This window comes from Podarcis gaigeae (assembly GCF_964106915.1).
Source record: "Podarcis gaigeae genome assembly, chromosome: 3".
Taxonomy (NCBI): Eukaryota; Metazoa; Chordata; class Lepidosauria; order Squamata; family Lacertidae; genus Podarcis; species Podarcis gaigeae.
The window spans coordinates 6,956,254-6,971,059 of NC_139680.1; the positions used below are offsets into that span (position 1 = coordinate 6,956,254).

Below are 14,806 nucleotides of genomic sequence, written 5' to 3' on the forward strand. Positions count from 1 at the left end.
ATTAATTATTTTGCACCTAAAATGTATTTTCTACAACATCCAAGAACCAACACCTTCAAATTACAAGGAATATACAGAGTGAGAGCTACATATTTTTTGATGCGCACCATTTTTCCATGGTCTGTCTTTCTTGCCATTTTCTGTTATATGGATATACCATGAAGTGTGATGTTCCCCTCTTGAAAATAGGGGACCTGTGACATCTGGGACAGGATCTCTTTCAGTTAAAGATGACTTTTATTTTAGAACTTTAGCATTTATTTAATGCGATATAGGTTGTCACCTGATTAAACAAGTTACTTGGTTGCAATGCTGTTCCAGCCAGTGGCGTAGCGTGGGTGGTGCAGGGGGGGGGGCGGCCGCACTGGGCGCAACATCTGGGAGGGGGGCACACTCGCACTCACAGTGCTAAAATCAGTGCTAAAATCCACGGGTTAGGGGCGCAAATTAGTTGCCTTGCCCCGGGTGCTGACAACCCACGCTATGCCACTGGTTCCAGCACACCAGTGTTGCTGAGCCTGGAGATGGGGAGATCCCTGTTATCAGACCAAAACTATGATGTGCCCATGGGCAGGGGGTTTGCTGTCCCCCCCCCAAGTCAATAAATAAAAACACTTAACTAAAAGTAGAAGTTGTAGAAAGGTTTTGACAGATTTTTCTGAGCGCTTGGTGGGGGGTGTGGGGGTGTCAAAAGAGAGTAATTTAAAACAAGTGTTGTTCAGACATTTCATTCTGAATTTGCTAGACAGAGGATGATGACAGGTGGGTGTCCTGCTTTCCATAACATAAATCCTAGCTTCGCGCATGGATGTGCCATGTCATTCTTGGCCAGCTACCGAAAGGCAAGGGTGAGGCAGCCTAGGTTCTTGTGCCCAGAAGGCCTGGTGATGTGCACAGTGGTACAACCGCAACACATGTGTTGCAGTCCATGTCGGTAGTAAGGCACAGCTCGACACTCATTGTTGTAGGACGAGTGGAGGCTGGGAAGCCTTTTATACTGACCAGGGGCTGACAGTAATGAGAAGTGAGTCAGCCAGTCCACATTGTGGCCAGTTCACAGCAACCACAATTACGATGTTATCATCCTGGACTGGGTGTTCCTTGTATAACTCAGCCAGCAGTACATGTATAGGAGGTCCTCCACATGACCCAGCAGCCCCCTGTGGATAGCCACATGCCCAATGTGCTCTATCCTGTTGCATTGCAATCAGCAGTTTTCCAGAACCAAGAAGGTTTTCTCTAAATATGGATACAGATGAAAGATGAGCCACCATCTTGAAATAACTTCTTTAAAAATCTAATAGCAATATGTTTCATAAGGTTGTTACACAGGAGGCTATGGATTAATATATCAACTGGAAAGAAAAGAACCAAGTTGTAAGAGTTCACATTTTATTTAAGATCAGATAATTTGGAGAGAGTTGAGCTTCTGGCTGGTTCATTAAAACACTCAGGGCATATGCCTAAGTCGCATGATGGCTGAAGACATAAGCAAGGAAGTAGTCTTTTAACTTAACTGGGTTCTGTATACATATAAACCAACACACCATGCCTGGGGAAAGGCCAAATGCCATAAATATATATTAAAAAAACATTTCAGCATCAGAATGGTTAATACATAGGATAGCCTGAAAAGAGCCTATTGGCTAACCCTAAGGGATGGCTGACAATTGTTAGACTCATCAGATGAAGATAATCTCCTCAGATAGCTTTTAGGTTTGCTTAGCTGACGGCAAAAGCACAGTATACCACCGGTAACACACGTTTTTTCAGAAAGGAGTGTTTCATATACAGAGACTCATGCGACCAAGCAGCTCAGAAACACTGAAAATGAAAAGATGTAAAGCTTTGCTGCATAACTGACTAGCGCACTGTCAGAAATATGAAAGTCTTCTATGTTTTGGCCTTCTTTAGATCATTCCTTATTTGTGCCTCCCCTCCTCTTTGTTTCAGATTGCAATTTAATTCAAACTCTTTTCTGTGAGTGTCTGTTATGCAGCATTTGGGTAAGTCCCATTTTTTTCCACAATTTTAAATTATATCTATATTTATATCTCTGTATACCCTAGGAAATCTTTACCAGCAGGGCACTTTACAGAGTAAAATACATGTGATAATCTCTTAAAACCAAAGAGAAAATTGTTTCAGCAGAGGAGCATGTGAAATTGTACAGAACACTAAAATTGGAATGTGCATGTATGATACATACCCAAACTCCTATTATAAAATATTCCCAGCATTTAAACCACTATTGGGTGAATTTGGGATGATATTTTATTTGGCTTCTTCTTTTTTAAAATGAGACGTTCTTTGAAAAATGACACAAAAGTAAATAGTTTTACAAAGCAACAACCTAATCAGTCTCTCAAGCAGAATATAAATCATGGATTTCATTAACTGTTGGTAGCCAGTTTAAATTGTAGTCTTGTCCATAATGTCTATCTATCTATGTATGTCCGAGTTATATTAAAAACCTTTAAATGGCTTTGTAATACCAGCCACATCTAGCTATTATAATAATTAATGATAGTGTTTTATAAATCAATATATGTATTCTTGATAAATTCATATCCAGTTAATGGTGTAATTTAAATAAAAAATTAATGCAATAAAGGACATACAGGCATAGGCAGAAAATCTTTAAAGGTTAAGAGGCAAATTTGTCTAAATTCTTTTTTTATTTTTTATTTTAAAAAACCTCTCATTTTTTAGGGCAGCAGGGCTGGGGGGGGGGGGGAGAGAATTGCCCACTGAAACCCATTTGCTTAAAAGAGTTAACCTTATATTTTGTTTGCCATTTGCTTTTACTATTATCTATAATTTTGCAAGCCTGATGTTTTAGAGTCTGTACTTCTGTAGAAGATTTAGGTTACAACAAATCAGGAGTTAGAGCAGGTGCTCTCAGCATGGATTCAAGGGGGAAGGGAGGGAGCTCTTTTTAAAATGTAATTTTACGTTTTTTTAATTTATGAACTTCTTATTCCAGATTTTGGTAGGTGAATGTTCTTTATTATATGTGTGCTCCATACTCCATAAATATGAAAACGCAGCTCCAAAATCATAAACGCATTGCAATGATTGTGTAAATCCTCAAGAATGTTTTCAGCCAACAGAAATATGTTCCTTATCTGCTGTTCTAAGTACAGTTAATCCAGTTTATTCAAAAAAATAACATGGGAGTAACTTGGGGGGGGGGGGACTTATCATCCCCCTCCTTTCCTCCCTAAGCTGCACATTCATATTAAATTACATAAAGTTTCTTTTATGGGTTATTGTATAGTTTACAGTTTATTTATAGCCTATAACAAAATGCATCCTGAAAAATAACACAAGGTTAGAAAAACAACAATGCTCAGTGTGTATTATCATCCACAGCAATCTTAAACATATAATAATAATTGTTGCTTGTTTATATGTTGAACATTAAGCAAGGAATAGCTCACCAAATTTATGCAAAAAATTAAGCATGGCTATTGAGGCTGACATGATGCAGAAATGTTACTTTAATCCGGAGAGATTTGTTTCTGACGTTTTCCTTAACATTGCATTGCCTTATTTAGAACAGTAAAAGTGATTCGTCCAATCTCCCTTGACAAGGATGGAAGATCCCTCATGGAAGGAAAAAGGAATGGATTTGCTGCTCTTTCACTTTAATAATACACCTTCATAGCCAATTTTTAATGTTTAAAAGTTTACATTTGCATTTCCACATGCAATTATATATAGTTCAGTGCTTGCTGGAGGGGCAGGGAGAGGGAAGATGTGGTGGGGGAGAGGAGAGATAAAAATAAAAGTACAGTTAATAAGTGCACGTCAAAGTGAGCTGGAATAATGCAATCCATTTAAGATGTATTGTGATTTTAGGGAGAAAAAATAAATGCCCCAGATTTCTAGGAAACCTAATAAAAGAATACATCAACTGGTACAGATAAGTGAAACAATGAAATATGTCAAGTTTTTAAATATATATCTTCATCTTCCATTGTATTTTTCCTCTTGGGACTACATATGTTGCTCTCAACTAGCCCCCGCCTCCGGATTATACTATGCAACAACAACAACAACCAGCTACCTGAATCTTGGGCTTTATTAGTCTTTCAGCACTTTAAGGATATATCCTCTTCATTACATGAAGTGAAACAGCAATCTTTAAAATATTGATCCTCGAATATCTGTAATTTTTTTAAAGAAAGTGTTTTTAATCAAATGTAGGATGTTTCATGTTTTTTAAAGCTTATGTACAAATCACAATATTTCTCCACTTAAATGAATGTTGTCTGCTTTTAACTCACTATGCTCATTTTGAGGGTAAAAATCAATGTACCTGATAATTTTGCTAAAATTATTTTTTTCCTCAGAATGTCTATCAAGCAGCCTAATATATAACCAGTTAATATTTAGATTTAGGTGGATTTAGTCCTGCTAATGTCCACAGGACTCTCAAGAAAATCCTCTACAGCTAATTGGCATATATAAAACACTTACTTTTGGAGCTCTCCTTTTTTTACTCCAATGAGACCATTTTCTGGAATAGACAGTTTAAGGCTTTGCTATTGACAGGCCAAAATCCAAGCAGGGGGGTTTAACTGGTTTGTGGATCAAACATTTTGTTTCCTTGTGTGGTTATCCCCCCTTGAGCCATGTGAAGTGGATTAACATCACACCCACAAGTTCTCTCAGGATTCAAACCTGATTTCAGAAGAAACAGCATCCGTGTAAACAAATGCCTGTCCCAGCTGTGTAGAGTCAGCTCTCATCTGCAGATATTTACATCCACAAAACCAGATTGTGAGAGCCAAGGAAATTATGCAACAACAGTGACTTGTTAAATAGCTTTTCCTCATCAGATAAGGACAAGTTTAAGGAGCCCTCAAGGCAAAGTGTACTGATCTTGCCAGCTGACGGAGACCAAGATACAGGTAATTATTGCTATCACAGAACAATGGGTTAAAAGAAGGAATCGGCCTCATCCCTTCAACTGGACCGAGAGGGAGTTTATAAGGATATCCTGTTTGGAACATCGTAAATGTACAATCAGCTTTGGCAGCTATAAGCTGGCAAATGTGTTGAAGAAATCAGAGAACACTTCTCAGTAATAGCACAATCCAATTGGTTAAAAACATCTGACAGATATGACCATTCTCTGCAGCCCACATCATCCCAATTCCACTGGTCAGGCAGAGCATTTAAGGAAAGCAAAAGTCTTCGCTGCACAGCAAAGCTGCCTTGCTTCTTCGCATTCCTTGTGAGCACCAATTCCCTGTGACTGAAAACAGTCCTTGCTTATTAAGATGCTAAAGCTTTTCCTCTAGAGGACGTACTAATTTCTGTGCAGGAATCACATGGAGTCCCGGTTTCCGAGGCACACATCATGATTTAAGGAGGCAGAAGCTGAGCATCACTGCAATTTCAGTGTTAAAAGCGGTAATCTGTTTATGAGCTTTTTGCCTGAAGTTATATAAAAAAAACCCCAAAAACGGAGGGTATGGGGATAAACACACACATGACAACATGCAACAACAAACAAACAGCTGGTTTAAAAGAACCAAACATTTTGCTTATAATTATTGAGCTCAGTGTAACTAACCATTCTGCGTGGATTCGGCTTTTGAGAATATTTCTTGCTTAGCGGACAGCAAGTCGCCAAAGGCTTCTTCTGTGCCATGCAGGGGATTCGAGTAGCCATGATAAGAAATGTATTGCCATTTTAAAAGGCTCATACAAAGCCACTGGGAAGGGGGTGGAATCTAAACAAAGGATGTGTAAGCAATTTCATTTATTTTGATAAACCTCCCTCCTGCTCAAGAGCATTTTGCTGTCTTTGTCAAAGTGAATGACAACAATTTGGCCAACTCTCTCTAAGCCACACTCAGCAGTGACAGGCAAATTATCAGAGGCCCTGCACTCCTTATTATCAGAGGAGAAGTCATCAGGACGACGCGTGGAGGATCCCTCTCCCCTGTCACTATTTGTCAGTGGGACAAGGGCCACTGCTATGGGGAGCTGACAGGTAATTTCAACAATAACAATTACTCCTATTACTGGTGTCATAAACAATTCGCCCAAGGCATGACAATAGCAAAGCTTTATAATTCAATGCCATATAAATAAATGCCAGCAGGTAACAAGTAATTTAGCTCCAATCAAGCCTTGGCCCCAGCATTAATATTGTTATTGCACGAAAATGGAAAATTGAAAAAAAAAATTCAATAAGTTAATGAATTAAGAAAGGGTTCAAGGGCTAGCAAAGAGCAGCAGCTTTAAAATCACCCTTTAAGATCCATTTTGCATTTGCAATACTGTACATTTACTATTTCACAAGATAATACCAGAGGCATGGTTCAGCTTACTTGTGTTTCTGCCCTAGAGAAAATGCGAATTTCACTGAATTCTTGTTTGTATTCAGTTATTAAACTGCATATTTAAAATGTACATTAAGAACCAATGCGTCCCTGCACTTCCCTATTTGTTTTAATACAGACAAAAATCGAATTGAAGAGGTCATATGGCTTAAGATAAGCTATTAGCAGCCTGATCCACAGCCCAGCTGAAGAGAATACTGGAACTTACATCAGGTATAACTGTGTTAAGTTCAATATAGCAGCAATTCATATTTACTAAGCTGTGAATTAGGCTAAGAATGTGCAGTTCAAAATTCAGTACATTGTATTTTTCCTTTTCCGTTCAGGTTTGATGAGACAGCAACTGAAAGTTGTTTTATTGTACAGTAACACAGTGTTGCAATAAAATGCTCTTTTCTCTGTTAGTTTCCTGCCTCACTTTTGTAAGCAGAGCCACAAAATTCAAATCCTGACATTAGCAAAATAAAGCACAAGCAAGTCTATTACTCCGTGTTGATCCACCCAATTTGCAATTTTACTCTTTGTCCACTAAGACAATGTGGCATCACTTTGACAGGAGTAAAAGAATTTGAAAATCTCTAATTAGAAGAGCTGTGGAGCAATTAACGCATGTCAAATTTCACTTCATCAAGTGCCACTCTAATTTTCTCACTAAAAATTAATGGACTTTTTTTTTTTGTATGTGCATGTCCCCTCAAGGCAATGTTGATTCAAATCTGCTCAAGAAGCAGTGTTGCACAGCTAAGCATCTTTTTGATTACAATCCGACACACTTCTAACTGCTTTCATTCTCACTGCCACAGATACTTTGTCAACAGTCAAATTACACCACGCTGATAACAATGCATAATGGTGTTCCTCAAAGGAGGTGCCTGTCATGGAAGACTGTTTCATAAAATGCACCATCTTCTTCACTAAGAAACGCCACTGTTTTAAACCAAACTTTTGTGTGCCTTCAGCTGCGCTTGCTCTGCATGTTTGCGTCTGTTTCATTGCAATTTAGTTAATTCTAGATCACAGGGAAAGACAGTTGTGACTGCTTAAAGATGGCAAGTGTAGAACGAAAAACAAAGGAGGATATCACTTTTCACCATTTCTTCTCCAAGACAGGTTTCTATGTAGTATCCTGGAATTGCCCAACAGCTATTCAGCAAAAGACAAAGACACTCCTCATATGAACTGCCTTGTGATGTCAGTCGTAAAAGTTTTCCTGAGCAAAAGCTGCAAGTTTTGGCACAAATACTATAAACATAACAGAAAGTGTTCTTTTAATGGATAGTATTTGGATTCCAACAGAATTTGTATAATGGTAGTATTTGCCAGATCCCATCAAAAATAAAATAAATAATTAAAAACCGGAAGAGGCAAGTGACAAATAGCTTTTTACATTTGGAAAAATAACTCTTGAGTGTTGCGAGATGTGGAAAAATGGGCTCATCTAAACGTTTTTATTTTTAAAGTTTATTTATTTATGGTTGATATGCAAGTACAGAAAAGCTTTAGGAGAAGGAGGGGGGTTCCTTTTCTTTGATCAAAGCTGACTCTCAAAGACCTTGGAAAATTTCCAGTTATTCAAATGCCTCTCCCCCCCCCCCCCAAATTAAAACATGTCTGTGTTGAACCACTAATTAGTGACTTAACTACCGTAATATACAACTTTGCTACAAATGTCAAACGTTATCTTTTGTGTTTGATTGCTTCTCATCATTTTAAACATCTTATATTTACAGTTTTTATGCCAAATTCATCTCTGTTGCTGGAACTTAATTAACCTGAATGGAAAGAGACCATTGGATAATAGTTCACATTTTCATTATATTCCCTTACCATTTTGACCATGTTGCCATTAACAACTTGGTGCAACTTTATAACAATGTCTTGCAATCCACAGATGTCTCCTTTAGAAAATGTTCAGACATTTTCAGAGTTCTGGGGACAGTCATATAGATTTTTCCTTTGTCCCATTTTTGGCATTTATGTTCACAGAAACCAGATCTCAACACAAACTGCTGAAGCATTTAAAACTCCTCAGTGGTGGCGGGATGGAAACAGCGTCATCAAAAGTTAAGCAAATCAAACTGATAAGATGTGTTTCCTTCTTATTGATGGTGATTCTATATTTCTTAAAAATGATAATGTGGGAATTAGACAAGATATAGAATATACACTGCATATCAAATACCTTTTTAAAACATACAATCATTCTGGCATTTAAACAATAAGCAGAAAATAAATTGAATGTGAGGATGAGGTAAAGCAATACACGGATAAAAAATTGAAAATATAACTTCAATGCAAAACCATTTTTTCTTCAGGATTTTTCTTTTGTTTTTAAAATGCTAAATAAACAATACATAATGCATCCCTCATCAGCCGCGAACCATGAGGGCTCTGCACTCAAATAACAGGAAACATATTCAATTTTCCTAACAGAAGACAGTTCATTAAGCTGTGCCACATCAAATAAAACTTTAATTTCTTCAGCATCCGAGTCGCAATGAAAGCAATTGATGAAGATGAGCCATATGGTACTTCTATCAGCAAACACATATTGCTCATTCCCCAAAAGTTTTCTAATTCTGCTCCCCAGGCCTGTGTAATATAGATAATGTGCTCTGAGAGCAGCAACCATGAGCTATCTGGTGTACATTTCTAATACTGTATTTAATGGGAAATAATGAATCATAAAAGCCTGCGGAAGGCTGCTTTTGCTAACCTAAATCTCAGCTGTAATTTCATCGTTCTGTGCCTAAGATGCTGTTTGCCCTTTCTAAACAACAGCAACTGAATGTAATAATGAAACAGCTTCAAACCTGGGTGGGAGGAGAAATCCTCTTTAATACACGCAGGCTTCGTTTAACTCTTGAGGCTCCAAAGACACACAAACTAGGATTAATAAAAGAGCATTGTATGCTATGAAAATATTACATACATGTGTACACAGGCACATGGAAATACTTATTTCCATCTGTATCTATATGATTGTATTAAAAAAATTGAAGCTCTCCCAAATAGATAACTAAATGTGTGTCTGGTGGGGGGAATGATTTGAGACTCCAAAATTTGGAACTTTCATAGTAGCAGCTGCAAACACCCAGACTTTATAAGAATTCTTTAAAATGTTTTTTTTCTATGTACAAAAAATTGAAAGACAATTCCTGAATGAACAAGTTCATATAAAAGTATCAGTTTACAAGGTTAGGTACCGGTATATTTTGTTTAGATTTAGACATTACTGATTCATGCAACCTTTTTTTTTTTACAAGCTTCTAAATTATATTTTTATATCCAACGAGTATTTAAATATCAAAAATTGCTAAGCAAAAATAGATGGGTTGAAGTTAAACTTTACATGGCTCAGTCATGCAGAGTGTGCTGTTCTGAGAATGTCCTTAAATCTGCAAAAAGTTCAGACGTTAAGCCAACACGTTTTCTTAAAGATATGGTACTTCCACCATATGCATTGGAAACATATTTAGGTGAATGTGTTTGGCAAAATATGAATCCCAAACAATCACATTGCAAAGGAAGCCTTTGAAAAGTTAGAGACTGCCTTTAAAAGCTTATTAAAATCAGCATGTTCCATGTCTGTCTTTGAATTTAGAGACGTGATTGCCTTCATTAATGTTGCCTGTTTGGGTGCTTTTCCCACAAACGTTTAAAGTGCCTGTTTTCTCCACACCTTCTCTTGTCCCAATGCTGATTCTCACTAGCTGTCCACTTGGGAGTTTTCTCCCCGTAAAATCTCAAACAACAAATTAATCTTCCTTATGCAGCAACATTTACCGGCAGGTGAAATATACCAAAACAACACAGTATTGAATGCAGTGTCCTCATAGAAGAGGTAAAATAAACCTGACCATCTCCAGCGAGAAAAAAAATAAATACCCATTTCCAAAACGAAATAAGCACATTGATTATATTTCATGAATGTCTTAAAAACAAGTGTTTAAAGACTCCCACCCCCCTGTCCCCCCTGCTCCAAACAGCTCCGATGGGTCACAATGACAATGGTCTATTGCAATGTAAAACAAGCTGCGGGATAAAAAGGTGCTTTCTGTTACCATTTTATCAAAGCTGTTCATCTTCTAGCTGCAGGCAGCATTTTGCCGGAATTGCAGATATTTCTCTGTCCAGGCGCCTTTGTTTGTGCATCTCATTTGCATATATTTATCTCCAGCTGAGGGTGCTTTCAGCTCATTAAGGCCTCCCCTCACATTATTTCATAAGCCAGCTGCTAGGAGGGATTTCACCTGTGGTGACTGAGAAAAGAAGGGTAGAATAATAATAATAATAATAATAATAATAATAATAATAATAATAATACTCCAAACGCACAACGCGCACCCCACCCCCCAATTCTTCATAAAAAGGAAATTTTCGGACTCTCTTCCCCTATAAATGGGCACCATTTGTGTTAAACAGCTTCTTGTCATGATAGATGCCTCCGAGGGTCAGGGGTGAAAGTTGATTTGAAGGTCAGCAGTAAAACAACAGACAAACCAGACGCCAAACTGGTTCCTGAGCTGTCGGTGGGAGCGCTGGTACAACCAGGTCTTGAACCTTTTCCAACCTCTAATAAAACAGGCTAAGAATCTGAAGTGGATCAAGCGGACCCCAGAGGAAGCTGTGCAGAAACAGACACAAATAATACCGATATCAAGCGGCAAGGAGAAACAACGTGGGCAGCTGTCCCGCAGCACAGGCATGCTCCTATTGTTTCAAGAGCAGGGGAATTAATTCCACTTATTTATTTAAGGCGTGTCAACTCACTGCCTAAACCTGTTTCAGTGTCAAGATGAATAAAACTTTTATGGCTCATAAAATGGAGTAATTCATCTCAATGTTCTTTGTGGTGCTTTCCCTCCTCCCCTGGCATAGAGAGATGGGTCTCCGTTCGGAATGGTTGAGGCCAAATGTACTGTTGCTACGGGATGCACCATACGAAAAAAAGGGGGGGGGGCCCAGCAGCAGAATTATTTGACTGGCAAACGGAGAACAGCACAAACAATAAAGCAGAAGAGGTTAGAAGCTGAGTAATCGCCTCCAAAATTCTCACAGGCAGTGCCTCCCTCGCCTGGATTTGCAAGCCTGCCTCGCTGCAAGCAGGGAGCTGCAATGTTGACCCTAAAACATTTAAAAATAAACAAATTCCAGGGAGGAATGTGTTTTGGTTTTTTTTTGCACATTACATTGCTCACCTGCTCTGCAATCCATTTGCTTATTAAGTTGGCCCTTCTCAGTTTTGCACCAGTGTGAACAATACCAAACTCTTACATTTATTAAAAAGTAGACCCAATCTAGAACATCTGATTTTGCTACCCAGGTGTGGGGTTCGCAGCGAATAACGCCTCACGAACCAATTCTTTCCACTCACCCAGGATGCGTTTAGTTCACAGTAGTTGTAAAAAGTATAGCCTGAAATTTAATGCATTTGAATGTGCCATAGCTGATGAGTGAGAAGCAGACTCTCTCAAATAGCAAAGCTTAAACGGATTATCCAGGTTTGTAAAGAGAGGGCAACTTGTTTTAAATAGAATGAGGACACCTTTGAAGTAATGGGAAATAATTTACAGCAGAATTGCCACCCTTGCACCAAAAAAATAAAAGACAATTTCAATTGCGTGAATTGCAGGTTCTCTTCAAACTTACGTTTCCTTTACAAATTCAGATCACTGTCACTTTTTCAGCATTCGCTGCCTACAATGTGAAGACATCCCCATTTTTAGCTTCAGCTCATCTTATCCGAAACAAGCCTTGACTCAAAAAAACTCTGAAAGAAACATGAAAAATAGAAGATATTCATAATGATCAAACTCTGCCTCAGTAACAGCTTGCATTTCCACCTTGGCCTGCATTTAAAAGATTTCCTTTTATTTCAGCTAAAGAAAGAGCGTCTCTGACCGAAATGCCTTTAAAACTTTTGAAATCTTGTTCATACCTTGATTTACTTATTTTTAACAACTTGAATAAGTTCATTACGGCTATCTTGGCGTTTGTTCTCTCTTAAGAAACACAGAATACACCCCAGATCCCAAAGAGATCTCTTACTCCCCCAAAAGATCTTTAACCGTGTTTCTCATTTTTCTTTGCCTCTAATCTAATCGCTAATTCCTTCACTTGGTCAAGAAGTTAAAAATGTTAAGTGCTAGCAGCGCCTCCTTCCTCCCCCTCATATCTGTCTCTGTTTATGGAACAGGCCCTGATTTCCTCCCTCGCTTGTTCAGCTCCAGGTCTTCAGGTCAGGAGACTGTAAATACACACAGCACTGCCCCAACCCATAAATCTGAGCAAAGGGCAGGCATATATATTCAGATAAGCAATGTGGAGGGGAAAGAAAGGAAAGACAGAACAAACAGAGTCTGTAGAGCGCCAGGCGTTTTCCTAGAAACAAAATTAAAATGCCAACAAACCTCTCCGTAAGGCAGTAGAAGGAGAGAAGTCTTCTTGCTGAACATCGGCCTCTAAAAGATGAGTTTGGAATCATCACCGTTCTCCTCCCACTGTTTATATACAAATGAGTAAAATAAATGCATTTTATTGCCTTCGAGACAGGGAAAACAAACAAAGGCATTGCACTTACATTCCTGCATGCTGTTCTGGTGTCTCCCAATTGCAACCGGTTGTTTCGGTACCCAGTTTCTCACCAGTTTAAGAAACCCCAACAACAGCACTAATGCCTTTCTACAACCAATCCCGGGGAGAGCGGGGTACAAATAAATTATTATTATTATTATTATTATTATTATTATTATTATTATTATTATTAAAGGACCCAATGAGACAGTGCTGAAACCACCTTACCAACCCCCCTCACAATAATAATCAATTATTTCATCAAATAGGATTTGGTGCTAATGTTTGCCAAATGGCACATGCATCATTGACACTCACCTCTCAACAATTGTTGACATCCTATAATAATCTAAATCTTTGGGTGACTTTGGCCAACCACCATGATGGCAGGATACCTCCACCTGCCCATTCCTAGCGTCTGAGTAGATAGGTTTTAATGCTGGGATCAAGAACAGGCTGGGAAGAAGATGTCAGCATTTCACAAAGCAATCTAGGTAAGAATTGCAGTTGCCTCTTTGCAGTCTTGGCTGGTGTTCCCTGAGCAAAGAAAGCAGAATTGACTGACATTTTGCTCTTACACGAACATACCAAACCTCCCTCCTCAGCTCAGGCTGACATTTCCTCATACTGCTCTCATATTCACCTCTCCTGCTCTCTGATATCTGGTGTAAATAGGACCTGCTATTAGACAGCTTTCCTTTTTCACTTTGGTTCAGGTGAGGTGTAACATACTGCAGATGTACCAGTGAGAGAGGCCATGACACTAAGGGCCCTTTTCCCTTCCTCAGTTGAAAAAGAAGTGAAAACTTCAGTTACTTGGCAGTGCAGCCCTCTGCAGAAAACCATAGCAGAGAGAGCGCACAATTTATTGTAAGGCCAATTCCCTCCCCAGTATGGTGGGGTTTTTTTTTGCAGTTACTTGAAACAAATGTAAATCAATTGTCATTAGTTCTGGCACATACTGGCAAGTTGTTGAATTAAAGGTTTTCAGTCATATGACAGAAGTTGTCTCCTTCCACACATGCACAAACATTCCAGGCCTAGTCCTTTTCCATCAAAAGGATTTAGAAGAACATTTTCAAGGTTTCCAAACATTTCAGAGTATTAGTGTGGGTTTTTAATTTAATTTTTTTAAGTTGAATCTGGATTTCATACGTATTAGAACTGAAAAACTTTTACATTTAAAATAGATTGTTACACGAAACTTTCATGTCAATATTAGTTCCCTTGGTGGAAGGACTGACAGACAAATGGGGAAAATGATAATTTGTTAATACATATCCAAGAAATTAGTAATAACTAGTTTCTTAATAAAAAAAATCTTTCCAGTAGCACCTTGGAGACCAACTAAGTTTGTTATTGATATGAGCTTTCATGTGCATACACATGTCTTCAGGTGTATCTGAAGACGTGTGCATGCACATGAAAGCTCATACCAATAACAAACTTAGTTGGTCTCTAAGGTGCTACTGGAAGGAATTTTTTTATTTTGTTTCGACTACGGCAGACCAACACTGCTACCCACCTGTAACTAGTTTCTTAATATTTACTGATATGATGAATAAGACTTTTGCATTTTCTCTATGTGGATTTTAATTTATTTGACCTGAGGTAGTTACCTAACTTTAAATTTTGGGTCTTCTAAAGCAGGTATTAGGGACGCGGGTGGCGCTGTGGGTAAAACCTCAGCGCCTAGGACTTGCCGATCGCATGGTCGGCGGTTCGAATCCCCGCGGTGGGGTGTGCTCCCGTCATTCGGTCCCAGCGCCTGCCAACCTAGCAGTTTGAAAGCACCTCCGGGTGCAAGTAGATAAATAGGGACCGCTTACCAGCGGGAAGGTAAACGGTGTTCCGTGTGCTGTGCTGGC

General features: G+C 38.7%; 1 long non-coding RNA gene across 1 annotated transcript; it reads right to left on the bottom strand.

Moving 5' to 3' along the window:
* Window positions 1-237: 237 nt before the first annotated feature.
* LOC310840726 lies at window positions 238-12,921 on the bottom strand. The gene is made up of 6 exons (XR_014562048.1): window positions 12,776-12,921; window positions 12,015-12,135; window positions 10,427-10,615; window positions 2,210-8,484; window positions 491-1,239; window positions 238-312 (listed from the first exon to the last, which is right to left on the bottom strand). It is a non-coding gene; the product is annotated as an uncharacterized lncRNA (long non-coding RNA).
* Between the last annotated feature and the right edge of the window lie 1,885 nt (window positions 12,922-14,806).